This window comes from Crinia signifera, chromosome 1 (genome assembly GCF_055691185.1).
Source record: "Crinia signifera chromosome 1, ASM5569118v1, whole genome shotgun sequence".
Classification (NCBI taxonomy): Eukaryota; Metazoa; Chordata; class Amphibia; order Anura; family Myobatrachidae; genus Crinia; species Crinia signifera.
In genome coordinates this window covers 288,839,846-288,858,135 of record NC_139217.1, presented here as the reverse complement: position 1 = coordinate 288,858,135, position 18,290 = coordinate 288,839,846, and the positions used below count along the sequence as shown (strand labels likewise).

The window sequence follows — 18,290 nt, the reverse complement described above, 5'->3', positions numbered from 1 at the left end:
TTAAAATAAATAGACCCAAGCCAAAAGGCTAGGGAAGAAAAAAAGGTACATCTTGAAAGATGAAATGCACAGTACCTTACTAATGCATAGATGGGAACCCATTAGGCTAGAAAATTATGTCCTCAATATACATTTTAGATGTTTTCCTTTCCAAATATTGCCTTCAGTACTCTTCCAAGATTTATATTATTTGTTAAAACAGGTGTACCCTGGTGCTATATTTATCTGATATTTTATATATTTTTTAAAATCTATTGTGTATGACTGTTTTACTGTAAATTGAGCACATTTTCTGCATCTAGGATTAGCAAATAGAATCTGCACACCATCTCCTTATTTGAAAGAAATAAACAACATCTTACCTTCCAGGAACAGATGCTGTCAACATGTCAACATTCAAAATGTTGATACTAATAATGTTGACAACAGAATGAGTAGTTATGATGTTGACATTGTTCAAATGTAAATATGGTGACTGCATACATTGCTACTGGATTTAGTCTGACTGTTTTATCTGAAATTATATCTGCAGAATGAAAATATTAAGGTTAGGCTGTGGTGGGAGCTTTAGGGTTTGGATGTAATCTTAGGGAAAGGGGTATGGAAAAATTAGGGTTAAGGATAGAAGTTAGCATACTCACCATTAGAACCAATGTCCTAAGCATGTTGACAGTTCATCATTGTCAACGTGATCAATGTTGGCATGCTAAATATGTCATCATGCTGTATGTTAACATTATAACTATGTTGACATGATGAATGTTGTAATTATGGATGTTGATAAAACAAATCAAACCCAACCAAAAAAACAAGCAGCCTTTCTTCCCACTGCCTTTGTATGACCCGACTCTTAGATCCCAGCTGCGGCTTTTCTAGCAGAGATGTGGCGCATGGCCGGTTCTCCAGCTTGTACTGAGGTCCGCATGCGCTCATCCTGCTGCAGCTTACAGAGCTCTGAGGCTCTGCTGCCGGATGGGATGCAGTATCAGCAGACGGCCTCCGACTGTGGCCATATGTCATGTGGGCGCATCCTGCAGTGAGGCTGAACTGCAGGAGCTCTAAGTAGCTGAGCATGCTCTGTCAGGTGGGGGGACAAAGTCTGGTAGCACTGGCGGTAATGTACTGTACCAGTCTTCTTATTAGTGAGTGGATCTGCCATGTTTTTCATACACTGAGAGGATCCTGGGCATCGGGAGTTTACTGCGCCTAAATTAATTTTAACTTTGATTTGGCAACAAGCAATACAATGTGTCAGAAGCGGAGAACTTAATCTTTAAAATGGTACCTCATTTATCGATTTTGGTTAAGTATGAAGGGAGAAAAATGCAATATCACCAAAAATCACCTTCTAGAAATAAAATAAATAATGCTAAAATGTTTTTTTTCTGCTTTTCACGATATTGAACATATTATAAAAATATAAGCAGTAATATAAGGTAATAGATATTTTAGCAGAAAATGTGGGCAGGATTGCCTCTACCCCATAGGACTACACATTGGGTAAAATTTGCATGAGAAATTGACTTATTTACTAGGTAGTTCATATTTTCTGATGAAGAAGGCATTCATGGTTGGCTGCCGTGTTTTAAGGAAGCCTAATGCGGCCAACCCTGAAGCATCGCATGGATCAGCCAGATAATGTAAAAAATGTGAAACAATAATTAAAATGAAAAAATAAGGCATATGTTCCCAAGTATAACCAGTCCCGGCTCTTTAACTGGTGCTGGTTCCAGAAATACAGGGGTGCAAAAAAAGCTATCGGACAAAAATGGAGTTTCTTGGAGAGGAGCTGCTTAGTCTATTTGGATCATTTTTTTGCAGTTTTTTGTTTTTTTAACCCCTGGATTACCTACATCAGGCATGTCCAAAGTCCGGCCCGTGGGCCAATTGCTGCCCATGCTGTCACTTCAAGTGGCCCGCAGCCTCCAGCCAGAAGCGGGTGGAGCATCAGATGTGGGACACACAGCACTAAAGGTGGGGCCCCGGCGAGCATGCCTCTACATTGCTGTCTGCAGCAGCGAGGAGGTGCCGGCCGCCACAGTGAGATATGTTTGGCGTCTTTTGGGTGAGTATGTATCCAACCCCTGCAGCTGCAATTGTATATCACCCTCCTCCGCAATAATAGTGACAGCAGTGTGTGGGGAGAGGGAGCAGCAAGGGGGAAGCTTGCTCCCTTAACATGCAGAGTGGAGGAGGGCAGCAGCGGGAGCCCAAGCATCTCCTGTCCTTGCAGTTCCTGCTTTGCCTTTCCATCCTCTGGCTCATGCTGGGAAACATACAGAGAAGGGAGGGGGCAGGCAGGGGGACATGCAGTCAATGGGGGCAGAGTAAGGGACATAGAGTGAAGGAGGTTCAGGCTGGGGGACATACAGTGAATGGAGGCAGTGATGGACATTCAGAGAAGGGGGGACAGGCTATGGGACATAGTGAATGGGAGTCATACAGTGAATGAGAGTCATACAGTGAATGGGGGCAGATTGGGGGACATACAGTGAAGGAGGGTCAGGCTTTGGGACATACAGTGAATGGAGGGTCAGGCTTTGGGACATACAGTGAATGGAGGCAGTGATGGACATTCAGAGAAGGGGGGACAGAGTGAATGGGTGCAGAGTGGGGAATATAACAAGTGAACTGAAAATAAGTGTCAAGAAAGTTAATAAAAGAATGTATGGGTGTTGTGTGTAATAAAGTTATACTTTATTCGTGTGTGTGTTTTTGGGTATTGTTCTATAGTGGGACTACAAGTCCAAGAGCTCGATACTGGTTTTAGAAATACAGGGGGTTCCCAGTTTTTTGTTTCCCTGCATTTCTGTAACCAGCACCTACTCACAAAGCCCAGGGCTGGTTATACTCATGGGGGGGTGGGGGGATCCCAGGCAGTTTTTTTTTATTTATTATTTCTAACTTTTACATATAGAAACATGCACGGTTCTGACTAATCCATTCATGCTTCAGCAAAATAAAGATGGAAAATGTGGTATATTGTCTATTTGTATTTTTCTGCTGATTTCACAAAAGAATAAACAACAAAATTATAATTTTAATGTATCTTTATATAGCATTGCAATGAAACAAATGTATCACAACATGCGGAACAGTAAAAATCAGTAGTTTGAATGATAGTAAATTTACCGATCAGGTAGAACTCTATGGCCATATACAGCCAAGTTCTACCGATGTGTACTCATTTGTACACCCCAATTCGGTTGAGCTTTCAGTAAATAAATATGTCACATCAGCCAAGTTCTGTTGGTTGTAAATTGGCCAAAGCTGGGTTCCCAGCCCAAATTAAGATCGGGTAGGAATGCGTGCATTCGCACCCATTCAATCTTAGTAAATTCCTCGCATTGTGCAATGGCAAAGTGATAACAGCTGTCCAAATAATGTGTATATAATCAGAAAGTAGCATTTCATTTGTTGTATGGTGTATTCATATTTATAAAGTTAAAATCATAAATTTTTCTAGATGCTTAGGAAATATCGGAGAAGGAACATATGGCATTAACACTGAGTTTTGTGCAGCTTCTAAGTATCTTGGATTGATTGATTTAACATTTTTCTTAGACTAAAAAAGCTTTTAAGCCAGTGTATGTTGTGCTCATTTCAATCCAAGGCTTGTCATTCTTATGTGGAGAAAAAGGATGTTAGTGCTCTTGACCTAGGAAGAAGATACAAAAAGAGACAAATGAAGATGGGTAATATCTGAAAGAAAGCACTGATTTATTTCATTCCCTCTCACTTATCTGCTGCTCACATTACTCAGTCAGGTCATTTCTCCGAACTTTCCGTGGAAATTTTGCCTTCAAAGGCTCCTAAAAGGTACTATATATGTGTCTTGTAATTATACTAAATAGATGATCCATTTTTAGTTCTTTACTTTTAATGCATCTACAGAATGATTTCATAAGCTCTTATTGAGGAAAAGCTGCAGAATGACAGTGTAGTACACCCATAACCCTTTATTTCTGGACTTGGTTATTGCAATTTAAAAATGTGTCTCTCTGTCAAAGTAATATATTCTGAAAGTCAACAGATATACCAGACAAAATACATAACAAAAGCATAGAATCTAGATAGATAGATAGATATGCAGATGTATCTAGATACACACAAAATACATTTGTGCGCTTCTTATTTATTTTATATACACATATTAGTTACCAGCCAGTCAAAATTATCATACATCATAACAGTAATGCCACAGCTGCACAGAGCTACATTTGAATTGTTCAGAGGCATCTGGTGTCTGTTGGTGTGCAAAATACTTAAATTCCCCCACAGAGGAGAGGAGCAGTGTCAGTCTATTATTACATAGGATTAACTGACCATCACAGGGAGGATCAGCACAGCCAAATAACCAATTGGTATAATTTCCGAGGTGCAGACACTAGAATAGCAATGGGTAGATGAGAGAAAAGTGGCACTCTCTCGGATTTCCAAGAAAGTTACAGACACAGTTATGTGGAGCAACATTTCAGAATTTACTCCATTTTAAATTCCAAATTACAGACAGAACAACACTCATCTAAATACCCCCCACCACAAGACAATCTCAATACATCACTACTCACCTGCTGCCACCAAAGATACCCACTTCCTGGAGTCGGGATTGTGTCACCTCTGCATATCCCTCTCACAGGAGTGGCTGTTGCTAAGCGACATACACTCTGTGGACTTTAAGGAGAAATTACAGGAACATTACAAAAAAAACCACAACCCCTTGAAAAAGTCTCACGGACGAAACGCAACCCCTCCACTAAAAGCTATCTCTAGCTATTTTTTACTCATTTTAATTTTTTGTATTTTAAGAATTTTTTATTGTCTCTTCTTTTTTATCTATTGTATAGATGGTAACCCATCACAGCCTTACAGGTTTTATAATATAAACCCCTCTTTTATTTGCATGTTGTAAAATAAACTTTTCCTATATTCAATGTAGCCTCTTGGCGTATGACATATTAGTCGCTGAAACCCTATTCCTCACCTCACATCTATATATCTATATACTGTATATGTATATATTGGTAGCTTATCTCAGAGGAATGTCCTCTTCTAAAAAGGCTCAATATCTATTCCAGTGCAGCAATATATCCAAGAGTGGGATTACAACAGGAATTTACCACATTGGTTAAATAACAAGATTTGAATTAATTTGCTTCTGCACAGCGGAGGTTAATTACTCATCCATACAGTAGTACGTCTAGAATACCAGGTTGCAGTTTTAGTAATGGAAATAAACAAAACAGCAGGGAGTTTCATGCATTGTTATTCGCTTATATATAAGCAAAGCAGATGGTATGAAACAAGCTTTTGTAATGCTCCAGTACCCTGCGTCCTCTCACCTGCTGGTGATTTCAAATTGCACAGCTAATGAGAGATAGACTCACATTAAGGCATGCATGCCTCCTTAATCATTTATGAGTCTATACATAGTATCCCTGTCCTGCACCTGTGCAATTATAAGTCTCTTTGAGTATCAATAAGCAGAGATATTTCATGATGAAACCGGTGACATAATAAAGGTGGAGAGTTCCAAGGAGTTGGGCAACCCTGTGTTCTTTTTTGGTTTTGGCCTCCTCTTAGGTGCTTCTCTAGGCTGTAGTGCACCATTCCAGTAAATCCACTAATAATATGCTTGCTCAGCTTTCCATCTTGGGCAACAGCACCTCCCACACAACCCTAGTTACAGCTATGGCCTGGTTAATAGCAGCTATTATTGTATTTTTAAAATTCTAGATTTGGCAGTTTGATTCTAATCAGGATCCTGTCTGTGTGGTGTTGGCTTGGAGTGTCACCTGGTAGATGGCAGATTAAAATATATTCACAAACCAGTCTTCCAGGTTACAGCTATAACAACACACTTGGGGAAATTTGTTGCGAAATGCAAGTCATTTTAGGGCAAGATAATTATAGACTACTTTTTATACATGATACATTGTGACAATATAATTTCTCCATGAAAACCGGGAACCTTTATTGTTCTTTGGAATAAACAGCACATCACAGTACGTTTACTTAATTAGAAAAGTAAACATAAGTGCTACTTACTGTACATAAATAGGACTCAAGCAAATGTTGCTTGTATGTTGAAGAGCACTTTGATCAAATACATTGTGTACTTGTCATAATGTGAGGACTGCATATTAAAATTAATTTCCTAAATGGAAAATAATATCAGTACTGTATGTCTTCCTCTGAAAGTATCTCTCGTAACAGTATTAGATTTAGTCAGTTCAAACAGTTTGAACAATTTTCCAAAGTAAAAGTAATTAAATAACAGTGTCATATATTGTAGGATGGGCTCTTTAAAAATAAGGTAATTCACATATCCTCTAAAGTTACAAGTTAACTTTGTTAACCCTTTAAGTGCCAAGTGAATTTGTCAAAATTGGTGAGAAAAATGGCAAGCAAACCTTTTAATTCATCATAATGACCTGCAATGTTTACCTTATATAGGAAATATAATCTTTTTTAACACAACATTTTTTATTTGAATTTATACAACAAATGTGAGCGCCATTTTAAACATTTATTTTGCACATTTGTTAAAAGAGGTTTTTTGCGGATTTTGGAATTTTTTTATACTTACCTGGTCCTTGGGCGGTCCTCCGTCGGTCCGCCTGACATCCACATTGTCCCCTGGCATCCACGGTGACCTTCAGAATCCTTTTCAGTGGCATCTCCGGTCCTAGAGGTGCATTGCAGCAGTGTGCTGTTATCATCACCGTTGCGCCCGTGCAATACATCCTTGGGACTGGGGATACAGCTAAAGAGGATTCCGATGGCAGCCACGGTTTTTGGAATATTTCAGTTTTTGGAATATACGGATAAGGGAGACTTCTAATACGATAGTGCCCTAATAAAGTTTTTATATTTGGTATTTAGGTGAAAACATGAAATTATTTTAGATTTAAGCAAATTGTGTATTCTGTATAGCAAACAATTTCTATGTAAAACTATTTAATGGAAAATGCAGTTATTTGATGCTTGCCTGTACAAAGACAGCCTTGTCAACATATTTTGCTTTGCAGAAATGTGCGCGTTACAGATTACATAAAAAAACCTGATTCCTTTAAAAAGCTTTCCAATGAAGCATGGGTTACTAATCTTGTAAATGTATGAATGAATTTATGTATCATCTATCATCTATGACTTAATATTACTGTAATGTTTGTTTTTGTGTTTGCAATTTATTAAGATTATTCATGAACATCTGCATTATCAAGGAAACAATAGAACTGAGACTGCATCATGCAAACCAGTTAAATACAAAGTGTAACTTTTTTTTGCATAATAAGAAAAGTACATAGAAATATTTTAGGAGTGTATTTTTATTATTTTAGACATTATAAACCAGTTTACATTGGATGACTTAAGATTTAACTTCTGATTGACATTTAAGGGTGTAAATGTTTTAAAAATTTGAGATCAAGCCCAAGCCCATGAAAGACAGAAATTTCTCGGGCATCTCATTTACGTTTTGATTCCATCAATTTGGTTTTCTACAATAGTCATTTGGGTCGTTTGCTGTTTATTTTAAAGCCAATCAAGTTGGACTTTTCCTTAAGGCTCCAATTTTTTTAGGATCCTTGCTGTTAAAATGCTAACTCATTGCTGTCTTCAATATCATGCTCTGTCAAATGTAGTTACTGTATATTATTACCACTCCATTAGTAGTAATAACATTGGTTCATTATTTGTTGCATTTATCAATAGAAAAGGGCTGTCCAATTAGCCCCCCCCCCCCCCCACCCCACAATTTTTATTAACATTTTCACCATTTATTTCCTGATATCTTACTTTTTCGGGATAAAAATGTTCTACATTACTTTTCACTTGAAAATACATAGGATCCATGGCCGTGGTTGGGTAATAATATTTATCGGGGAATGGTTTCACTTTACTGAGGTAGGTGAAAAAAAATCACTGACAATTGATGGAAGGGGGCCTAATTGGATAGCTGAATTAGCGGAAATAGCTTGGATAGGTGAATTAGCAGCTATAAATTAGCACAGCTAATTGGTTACCACTCTTGGTCTATACCAGTTCACAAAACAATTAGTGTATGGCAAATGTAATAATATTTTATTCTTAATCCTAACATGTAGGCTCCAAACATGTAAGATGAACAACTATGTCCTGTGCAGCACAGATAGCATGGTTGTTTATACTGTACATAGTTAACTGACCTTAAATATTTTTTTTTTATATACTGTATTCTTTATTTAAGTTTTTTTTTTTAAAGAATTAAAGACAGTACAGATAATGCAAAACATAGATCGTTATACATTCTGAGTAGTGCAGGACATCAAATTTTATCTAACAATGACTTAAATGTGTCTCGTCTTCGCACAATAAACTTCTATCTCAACTTTTCCAGTCTAGTCTATCATTGTATACGTTATAACATAATCCACTAAGTAGGGTATCAACCTCAAATATTTTAATGCCTAGTTAGATGTTTGAGATAATTATCTAATAAGTTAGGTGCTAAAGATGATTATCAGAATCTCTTATTTTGTTGTCTGGCAATACATGTGTTTTTCCTTCGCGCACATGCACAGAGGACCGATGTTTTGTTTGTGCACATGCGCATTTCTGCGTATGTGCATGCGCCGGCACATGCACCCAAGACTGCGAGCATGGGGCGTGGGAGGGGGGGCAATGGGTCAGAGGATTTGACCATTGGAACACCCAGTATTTCATGGGCTTTCCCATGAAAATGCTGGGCATTCCCATACAAATTGCTGAGTGACGTGGGGGCGGGCAGCTGACATCACTGGTTGTCAACTGCCTGCCCTGTTCCTGTTGAGGGTGCATGCATATCTAAGGGACCTGAGAGTAACTTAGATATGCGTGTACCTTCCACATCATTTGATGGTCGCTGACCATCGAATGATGTAGGTGTCACTCCATAGGCTACGAATGGATGTTTTGCCAAAACATCCATTCACAGATGTGCGGGCAACCTGGTGTGCGAGGGGGTAGGGAGGGCGGGCCTACGAGCAGCAGGCAGCGTTTAGTCCACATGTAACTCTGCAAAGTTTGAAGCCTTGCATGTTGACCAGAATAACCTCCCAATATTTCTTAAATGCCCTCATTGTTGCTTCCTGCCATAAATTATAGAATTCATACAGTCAAATGTATCCATTACCTAGTTTCTGGCCACCAAATGATAACATCTCAGATATTTTTTATTTTATTTATTTTTTCAATATTCCAGTTGTTATAGCAGATAAGGAGTTTGTAAAGGTATGAAAACTAGGGGGAAAACATTGGAGCATGATGTGGCATTAGAAAGTCTCCATTGGAAATAATAACAATAAATAAACCATATAAAGTTTTATTAAAGTATACCATTACTTATAACCTTATTTCTATTCATACAGGTCACACTGGAGCTGAATCAACTTTGTTCAGTGTCTCTACTTTTTGAATATTGTGCATGACAGGTAAGCAAATAAACTAATTATGGAGCATTGAGTTAGCATATGGTCATTCCTTTATTCATATAAATAAAATTAATAACAAGTGAGACCTTGCACAATAGGTTAAGGGGGGAATCTATTGGTGGTGAAAAATCTAGCTAACCTTGGGCCTAAATGCCTGTGACTATTTAATTATCCCTCTTTAAATCCCCTTAAATAAATGTGTTAATGAGGATAAACATGGGTTAACAGGCGCCGCGTTAACACACAGAATCAGAGAAAAGTTTGCGGATTTGTGTGTTAAGAGGGTCACAGCACTCGATAACTCCATAGTTATTAGGAATTTTTTTCACACTTGTTTAGCAATTTAAAAAAATTCCAGATAAGTGCTACTTCAGGCTCACTTTAGTGCTTATTGGATAGCATGGAGGATATAAGCCCACAGTTCATTTCCATGACTAATTGAATTCCCCCCTACCCACCTACTGTATATCGTTTCAATTATATTCCCCAATTAACAAGACTAGGTTATGTTGTACATACATTTGTATGTACAAAAGGCAAGTCACTTTTGGACTCTGAGGAGAGCACAAGTATCATCAGACCAGGAACTGCAAGCTACAGTAATTCCATACAGATCCATAGGCATACCAAATGGTATTTTTGTCCTTTTAAGGACATATAGGAACTACAAACCATTCCGGCACAGATTTATAGTCATACTAAATGGTAATTCTGTCCTTTTAAGGACACTTAGAAAAGTACTAAGACTAACTGTTATCGGAATATATCGAGCTATTATGGTCTTCCATATATAAAAATTGAAATCACAAAGAAATATCCTATGAATGGTCTATAAGTGAGATCCAAAAACTTGGCAAAAAACAGGGTCACGCATATATGTATATATATACACACCTCTAATCGTTCCAGTTTGACGGAAAGAAAAGACATCATCAGTTATATATATATACATATACATCTCTAATTGGTATAAATTGACGGAAAGGAAGACCACACCAGCAGAATCAACTACAAAATATTGTATTTTGTATATTATTATGTTATATATTATTATATGTAATATTATTGTATGAATATTTCATTATAAAGTCCGATCCTAAAATCAGTAAGATTAAGAAGATCCTGAGAAGATACTCATATAATAGTCACCATCCTTTTTCAAACAGAAATTACTGTATAAATGTCTTTACCCCTGATGAAGTCTTGTTAAAGACGAAACGCGTTGGGTTTCATCGGTAAAAACAAAGATTGTACTTCTATGACAAGAAGAACCTGTTTTAAAGAAATATATGTTTTAATAAACAGTTTTTTATATGTGAATATATGTATGGTTCTTGTAAAAAAATCTGTAAATAAGGAAAGACAGGAATAACCATCAGCATAACAGAGGGCGCCTAACACTATTGTGGTAGTATTGGGTAGAGGAAGCTCCGCTAGTAGGCAGCAAAGTGTTATTGGCGACCATCCACTAATAGCGCAAATTCCAGGAATTTTGTTGTTATATATATATATATATATATATATATATATATATATATATATATATATATATATATATATATTACCATAAACATACTGTAACTATCACATTAGTGTTAGACTACAGACATGCTATTTCCCTATGTGTGGTAATTGCCTCACCTTTAAAAGCACAGTTGCTTTGAGTATTAAACCATATACCATGCCTGAAGTCTAACACTAATGGAATAACTATGTTTATGGTAATTATTTTATGTAATGAGTGGCGATGGTGTAGCATTGTGACTATTCATTGTGGGTGGGATTGGCTATGCCAAATGGGCATTATCAGTCATGGTGCAGTGTGGCTACATCTGTAGATGCTTGATTACTCAATTTGAATAGTCCTTCTGTTTCCATATAACCTGGTAAATTTGATAGATGTTTAATTTCAAAATCAGAGATTTTTGGGTTTGATAGACAGTAATTCCTTTTTTACTTGCTCAATCACCAAAAGCATAAGCTCGAATGAGCATTTATTGAGACTATGAATCCATTTCTGACAAAAGTAATGGTCATATCTCCCAATGGTCAGAAGTTTTTCATACAGCACTCCCAGGCAATCATCTGAGGAAAATACTGTGGTACTGAAAATCCACTTAATTTTTTTAGTAATCCTCTGTAAAAATTTCTACACGCAGGGCTTTTGGTTGTTTACTTTAACATTTTTTTGGCCTTTTTGGTAAAGGGTTAAACATTAATTCCTTTTCACCCAAATATCCTTAAGCCATATCAGGAGTAGGCAGAAGTAACAACACCACAAAAGCCTGGAGATGTTTCTTGTGAAGTATTACTAAAATCAAGCATTTATAAAGTTTACCAAAAGGTGTAATAAACTGTAAAATCAATTAAATTGTTGTGAAAGATTTATGTTTCTATACAAGGTACATATATGACCTTTTCGTTGTATGAAAAAGTACAGATGTTGCATTTACAGAGATCATTTCTGATCACAATTCCTCTGATCTTCCGGTTAAATTCACACTAAAAATCCCATTGATTTTTTGGGGATGTTTCAGCATCTTATGATGATATTCCGCTTTCTACATGGGTATATCATAATAATAATAATAATAATAATAATAATAATAATAATAATAATAATAATAATACAAAAGACCACAACGCCTTGTTGCATAAAAATATGGGATGTAATTTAAGCCAGATTTAGTCCAAATTTGTGAAATGTTTGCTTATTTTACAAAAGTCGCACATTTTGCAATGGTGGTCAATGTAATAACATCTGAGTTCATGAAAAGTCATATATTTTCCGTTCCAAATAAGAGTGGCAGTAAAAAGTGGGACCCAGATGTTTTGCCCATGTAAAACATACAACTTGGCCAGCTATAAAGTTGGACAAAATAAAAACTGTTTTTTGGGCCAGTTGTGGTCGGCGGGTGCCAGAGGACTCACCAGCAGTCGGGATTCCGACAGGCATTACCCCGACATCAGAATCCCAACTGCTAAAAGCCCAACACATGGGCAGCGGGTATGCATACGACTGAATGTCACAGACTAAACTCTGGTCTGTATTTCTTTTCCTTATTATACAGATTAGACCAGCCATGAACAGTTAATGACTCACAGGCCACACCTTACCCGCATGTTGCCACCCTGTGGTGTTACGATATTTTTTCTGTACTAGAGACTGGAGAGAGGGGTTGGGAATTACATATTGGGGCAGAATATGACAATCAGGCTGCCATGTATCTGTCTTTGCAGTTGCCGCAGATCTCTCAGTCTCATATAATGTAATGATTATAATGCAATATTGCCACTAAACAGTTTCCCACTCATTGCTCTAGTTCTACTTTGACAAACAGCCTCAGCTTCTAGCCCAGATAAGTGTATTTTTTAAATACTGTACGTCTCCACAATATGGGAATTTGCATCCTTGCAAGTCAACCAGATCCCGCCTTGCAAATGGTGGTACGCTGGCCCATTGTTTGCATGGCAAGCACATTCGCACAGCATGTGAATGGATGTTTTACATAAACATCCATTCGCATCCTGCGGGGAACACCCATATCATTCGATGGTCTCCAACCATCAAATGATGTGGGACGTGTATGCATAACTTAGGTTGCTCTGAGCAACCTTAGATCTGCATGCACATTCTGAGGGAAGAGGGCAGGCAGCTGATATCCGGTGATGTCAGCTGTCGGCCCCAACATCATCGGTCCATTAGTATGGGACACCCAGAGTTCTCATGCCCATGAAATGCTGGGCATTCCCGTATGCTAATGGACCACCCGACTGCTGCACACAACCACCCTCCGCCTGCAAGGAAGGATGCATGCACCCAGCGAACAGTTTGTTCACTGTGGCCGCACTCACCCAGCACATGCGCAGAAATGCGCTTGCGCAAACAAAAAACATAGGCCCTGTGCGAAAAAACGCAGCCCTGCAAATGGACCTGAATAAGGTCCTTTGTCATTGCGCAAGGCTCAGTCTTAGGTCCTCTGCTTTTCTCAATCTATACTTCCTCTCTTGGCAAACTAATCAGCTCTTTTGGATTTCAGTATCACTTATATGTGGAAGATACTCAAATCTATGTATCAACCCCAGAGTTGTCAACAGTGGTTTTGGGCTCTGAATGTCTCTCTGCCATCTCATCTTGGATGTCTTCCTGCCAACTCAAACTCAATATTTCCTAATTGGAATTACTTATATTCCCGCCAACTAAGAACAGTTACCATCCTGATATCTCCATCGCTGTTGACAACGCAACAATCTACCCTACCCCACAAACTCGTTGCTTAGGGGTCATACTCGACTCTGAACTGTCCATTCTTCACATTCTTCACATTCAATCTGTATCCAAATCATGTTACATGCTTCTAAAAAACATATCCAAAAACTGACCGTATCTCACACAAGATACTACTAAATCTCATACCCATTCACTCATTATATCCCACATTGACTATTGCAATAGTCTCCTAACTGGTCTTCCCAAGAACAGACTCTCCCCACTGCAATCCATTTTAAATGCTGCTGCTAGGCTGATCTTCCTTGCAAGACGCTCATCATCTGCTGATCCGCTCCACCAGTCCCTCCATTGGTTGCCTGTGTCTTACCGTATTCAATATAAAACACTTCTATTTGCGTATAAAGCTATTAACCATACTGCACCAGCATATATCTCTTTACTTATCACAAAATATCTCCCATCTCGACCACTCCGCTCTGCACAAGATCTGCGTCTCTCTTCTACACTGATCACTAGCTCCCATTCATTATTACAGGACTTTTATCGGGCTGCTCCCATCCTATGGAATGCCCTTCCACGCACATTAAGACTCTCCACTAGCCTCCAAACTTTCAGGCGTTCTCTGAAAACTCACCTCTTCAGGCAAGCCTATCATATTTAAGTTCTACACGCATAACCCTCTGAGTCACTTATGTATTATATAGCTTCACTTCTGGACTTGTAACTTGGTGGGACTGCTATGCTATTACTGGTTACTGTCCTTGTGTTTCCTTCCTATATCCCTATAGATTGTAAGCTTGCAGCAGGGCTCTCATACCTCCAAGTCTGTCTGTTGTTATCCAGTTTGTTTTATCACTGTCTACTATTGTAAAGCGCAACAGAATCTGGTGCGCTATATAAGATACTGTAAATAAATAAATGAGCTATGACCCATTGTATTATGGAATAAACCAAAATGTTCAGACAATGAATTTACTTAAAATGAAAGTAAAATGAAAGTAAAATGAAAGTAAATGAATTACAGAAAGTGATTTAATTGCCTGCTTACAACAAATGTATGGTTTCTGTTGCATTTTAGAGAATTTTGTATAATTTATTTTCATTCCCATAGTCAGTACCAGCTGGAACGTTAAATCAAACTTTCAGATGCACAGAAGTCCTTGCTTATATAAAAGTATTAAGCAAGTAACATTTTGTTGTAGCCCCTTCAGTGAGTACAATCTCCCAATATGACCATTGGAATAAAAAAGGTTGTGCACCGTTGGGTTAAGGTGCGTACACATGCTGTGATTTACTTTCTATTCAATCCCAATTCAAATGGGATCAAATCGGGATTAAATAGCATGGTGCAGTGTACACAATCTATTTAGACTAGTGCTTCTCAACCTCGGTCCTTAAGTACCCCCAACAGTGCATGTGTCTTTTAAAATGTGTGAGTAATGAGTGCACCTGTTGGGTGACCTAGAAAACGTGAACTATTGGGGGTACTTGAGGACCGAGGTGGAGAATCACTGATTTAGATTATATAGTACAGGTCTGTACTATATAGTCTTGCCTTCATAGTCTATATTTCTAATGTCGCAGATAAGGATAAAATTGCGTTCGATTTCCATTCGATTTTAATTCGATTTCGATTTGATTTTGCTTATATATATAAGCAAATTCAAATAGAAAAATAGATTAAATTGAACCGTTAGACTGATATTGGATCAAACTACTTTTTTTAAATATTGTTCTCCAGTGATTTTCTTAAAATTCAATGGTTACACATAAGAACTTGAGGTTTTGTGGGCATAGAAATAATGTGTTATACAATGTGTAACTCATTCTATGAGTATTTACATATGCATTTAAGTAGATCTTTTATATACTTAAATTTGGTTTTGTCTCTAAGTTTATTTTTCTGGCCTGTACTTTATCTACCTAATACTGTGGTTGCCACCCAAGTTGTAGCCATTCTGCTTCTCCATTAGTGAAATTCTATGTTATAGATTTGGTACATGAAAAAAAAATCAATAAAAAGTGATAATGGAGTTTTCACATGAAGCACCTTTTATTTTAGATCTTGCAGTCCTTGAGAGCATTTAATGACAATAATTCAAAAGGATTAAAAAAAAAGTATTTTTGTGCAGTCAGTTATTGCATTTATATACTTTCACAGTCCATTTAGTCTATTTTATATTGGTTACTACAAATGATGAAATAGAATGCACTGTAACTTGGCTTATGGGATACATACATGGATTTCATACTGTAAATTACACTTCAGGGGGACATTGTATTTGATATAGAGATACTTGTTGTTGGTTTTTGTTTTCTTTTTCTTTTTTTTTAATATTTCCATCAATAATTAACTTGTGAAAGAAATTGCTTTACAAAGCTCTGGACTGATATCATTTCCAGCATTGTATTGAATCTAAAAGTGTCCTACTGTGGATGACAGCAGTGATCCTTTAAATGATCTATTAAGTGCATTGTGTTTCCATCTTTCTTCACTTAATATTTAATACACTACTTTGAAGTCAGTAGTATGCTATAGATTGTGCTGTCTAGGTTTTTGATGTAGGATTGTGATTTGAGCGAATGCAAGTTACATTTTCTTGTAAACAGAGTTTGTGGACCATCTGCAAAACATGTAATACAGTAGGACAACTAAAAATTCAATAAATTCAGATTATTATTGCATTTTATTTATAAGGTGCAACACATGGTTTGCATTGCCCTACATATGGCACACATTAGAACAATATAGGGTACACAGATCTTAACATTACAGTAATTGAGAAACTACAACAGACCACAGGTAACAGTTAGTACAACATCAATAAAAGGAGTTGTCGGGCGGGTTGTGATTGGTAGACATGAACAATTACGAGTGAGTAGAGCTATGTTTATAGGTGGTAGCTGAATATGAGAGTGCTTTAACTGAAGTGTGAAAGAAGAGGGTTGTGAGAACTGGAGGGAAGGGCGCCTTGCTCCAAGGAACTTGCAATCAATTGAGGTAAATTCTTATACATATTAATTCTTTGTGGTGCAACTGGCCAAATTGGTGAAGTGCAAAGCTCCAGAAAAGAAATTTGAGCGATTTCTCTTTACTTTCTCATTGAGTAAATATAAATTAACTTTTCGCAGATCTACAAATATTGGCAAAATGACATTAGTCAGTGAATTTTGCTATTTGGCGTCTTTTGGTAACCCTGGCTTCATCATGTCAATTGCTGAAGGCAAAATGTGCAAAATTTGCAGCCACATGTAGAATTGCCAAACAGAGTAGGATATGCCAGAAGGGTGAAGAGCCCATTGAGCTTTACTTATCTGTGTTTTATTAACTGTATGCTTAAACTAACATTCACTGCAAGCATCATATCTCAGGGTTTTAATCTGGAAATCTGGCTACTGTTGGATCAAATCAGTGGCCGTTATTATGGCAGTAGGCCACTGGTTGACTGAGAATGGCTATATCATAGCTACCTAGTGGCCTCTTACTATATTAGCCGACCACTGATTGGATTAAAAAGCAAAAGTGAGGGGACCTGTCAGTCAGCGGGAGTTGCCTGCATGCATTGCAGGTGAAAAGATGCTGTGCACGACCCTGTAGCAGCAGATGAAATACCAACACAGGTCCTGCAAAAATGTCCATCATGAAGCACAGACTGAAGGATGAAGGATCTGCATTTCTCTGGAAATAATTATGGAATTTTAACTGTTTTTATCAATTAAAAAAAATATATATTCACCGCTCCACAATTAAAGGGTAAACTGTACCTAATTTATAAAATGCCATTCACACAAGTTGCGTGAATATGAATATAATTTGTGCATCTGGTTAGTGCAAGTGCATGCTGATAATGTTGAAGGTGAGGGCGTGGTGTGGCCGAGAAGGAAGCAGGACGCATCCCAGTGCAGCTCCTGCAAAGTGCCCATTAAAACATCCCAAGGGCTGCTCCTGCAATCACCAGCACTCTCTTACTTAAACCTCCCCACCGCGGGGTACCATCCGCACCCGCCGCATAGTCCCTGTGGAGCCAGGTGATCGAGAACTGCCTCCCTGCACATTGAGGCCTAACCTGTGCCGGAAGCCGCAGACTTGATTTTCGCGGGTACCCGGCGGCCGAGCTCTGGGGGCGGACCGCGGCAGAGTCTGAGCGCCGGAGCCGCTGGAGACTGAATTGGGGGCCATGGAAGGAGGTTGACTTACCCCACATCCACCTCAGATGTCCACCTGCTGTCTGTGCTTGCTCTGGGGCCTCCTGGAGCAGTGTCTCCTCTCCCCACTACCCACGGTGGCCATCTTGGATCCTGCCCTGGCTGCTGATATAGCAAGGGCGACCTGAACACTATATTGGCTGCCCTGGAGGTAAGCTGATTTACCCCACATTCACCACAGCCCTCCGCCCACTGTCTGTGCTTGCCCTGGGGCCTCCAGGAGCAAGTGAAGCCCAGAAACTCCTCTCCACATTAACCGTGGTGGCCATCTTGGATCCTGGATTCTGCCCTGGCTGCTGATATAGCAAGGGAGACCTGCACACTGTACCCTTTACCTCTACCACCTAACACTGCTTGTTTCATTAAAGGGCCAGTGATAACTGTGGCCAGTGCTGCACGAC

At 38.4% G+C, this 18,290-nt stretch overlaps 1 protein-coding gene across 17 annotated transcripts in view; it reads left to right on the top strand.

The window, feature by feature from the left end:
• The window catches only part of LINGO2 (leucine rich repeat and Ig domain containing 2), a 1,326,410-nt gene that overhangs the window by 450,526 nt on the left and 857,594 nt on the right, over positions 1-18,290 (top strand). For all 17 annotated transcript variants that reach the window (XM_083185685.1, XM_083185722.1, XM_083185607.1 and 14 more), the window contains one exon: positions 9,390-9,452. The gene's annotated coding sequence lies outside the window, so the exon portion shown is untranslated. The remainder of the gene's footprint in view (positions 1-9,389; positions 9,453-18,290) is intronic.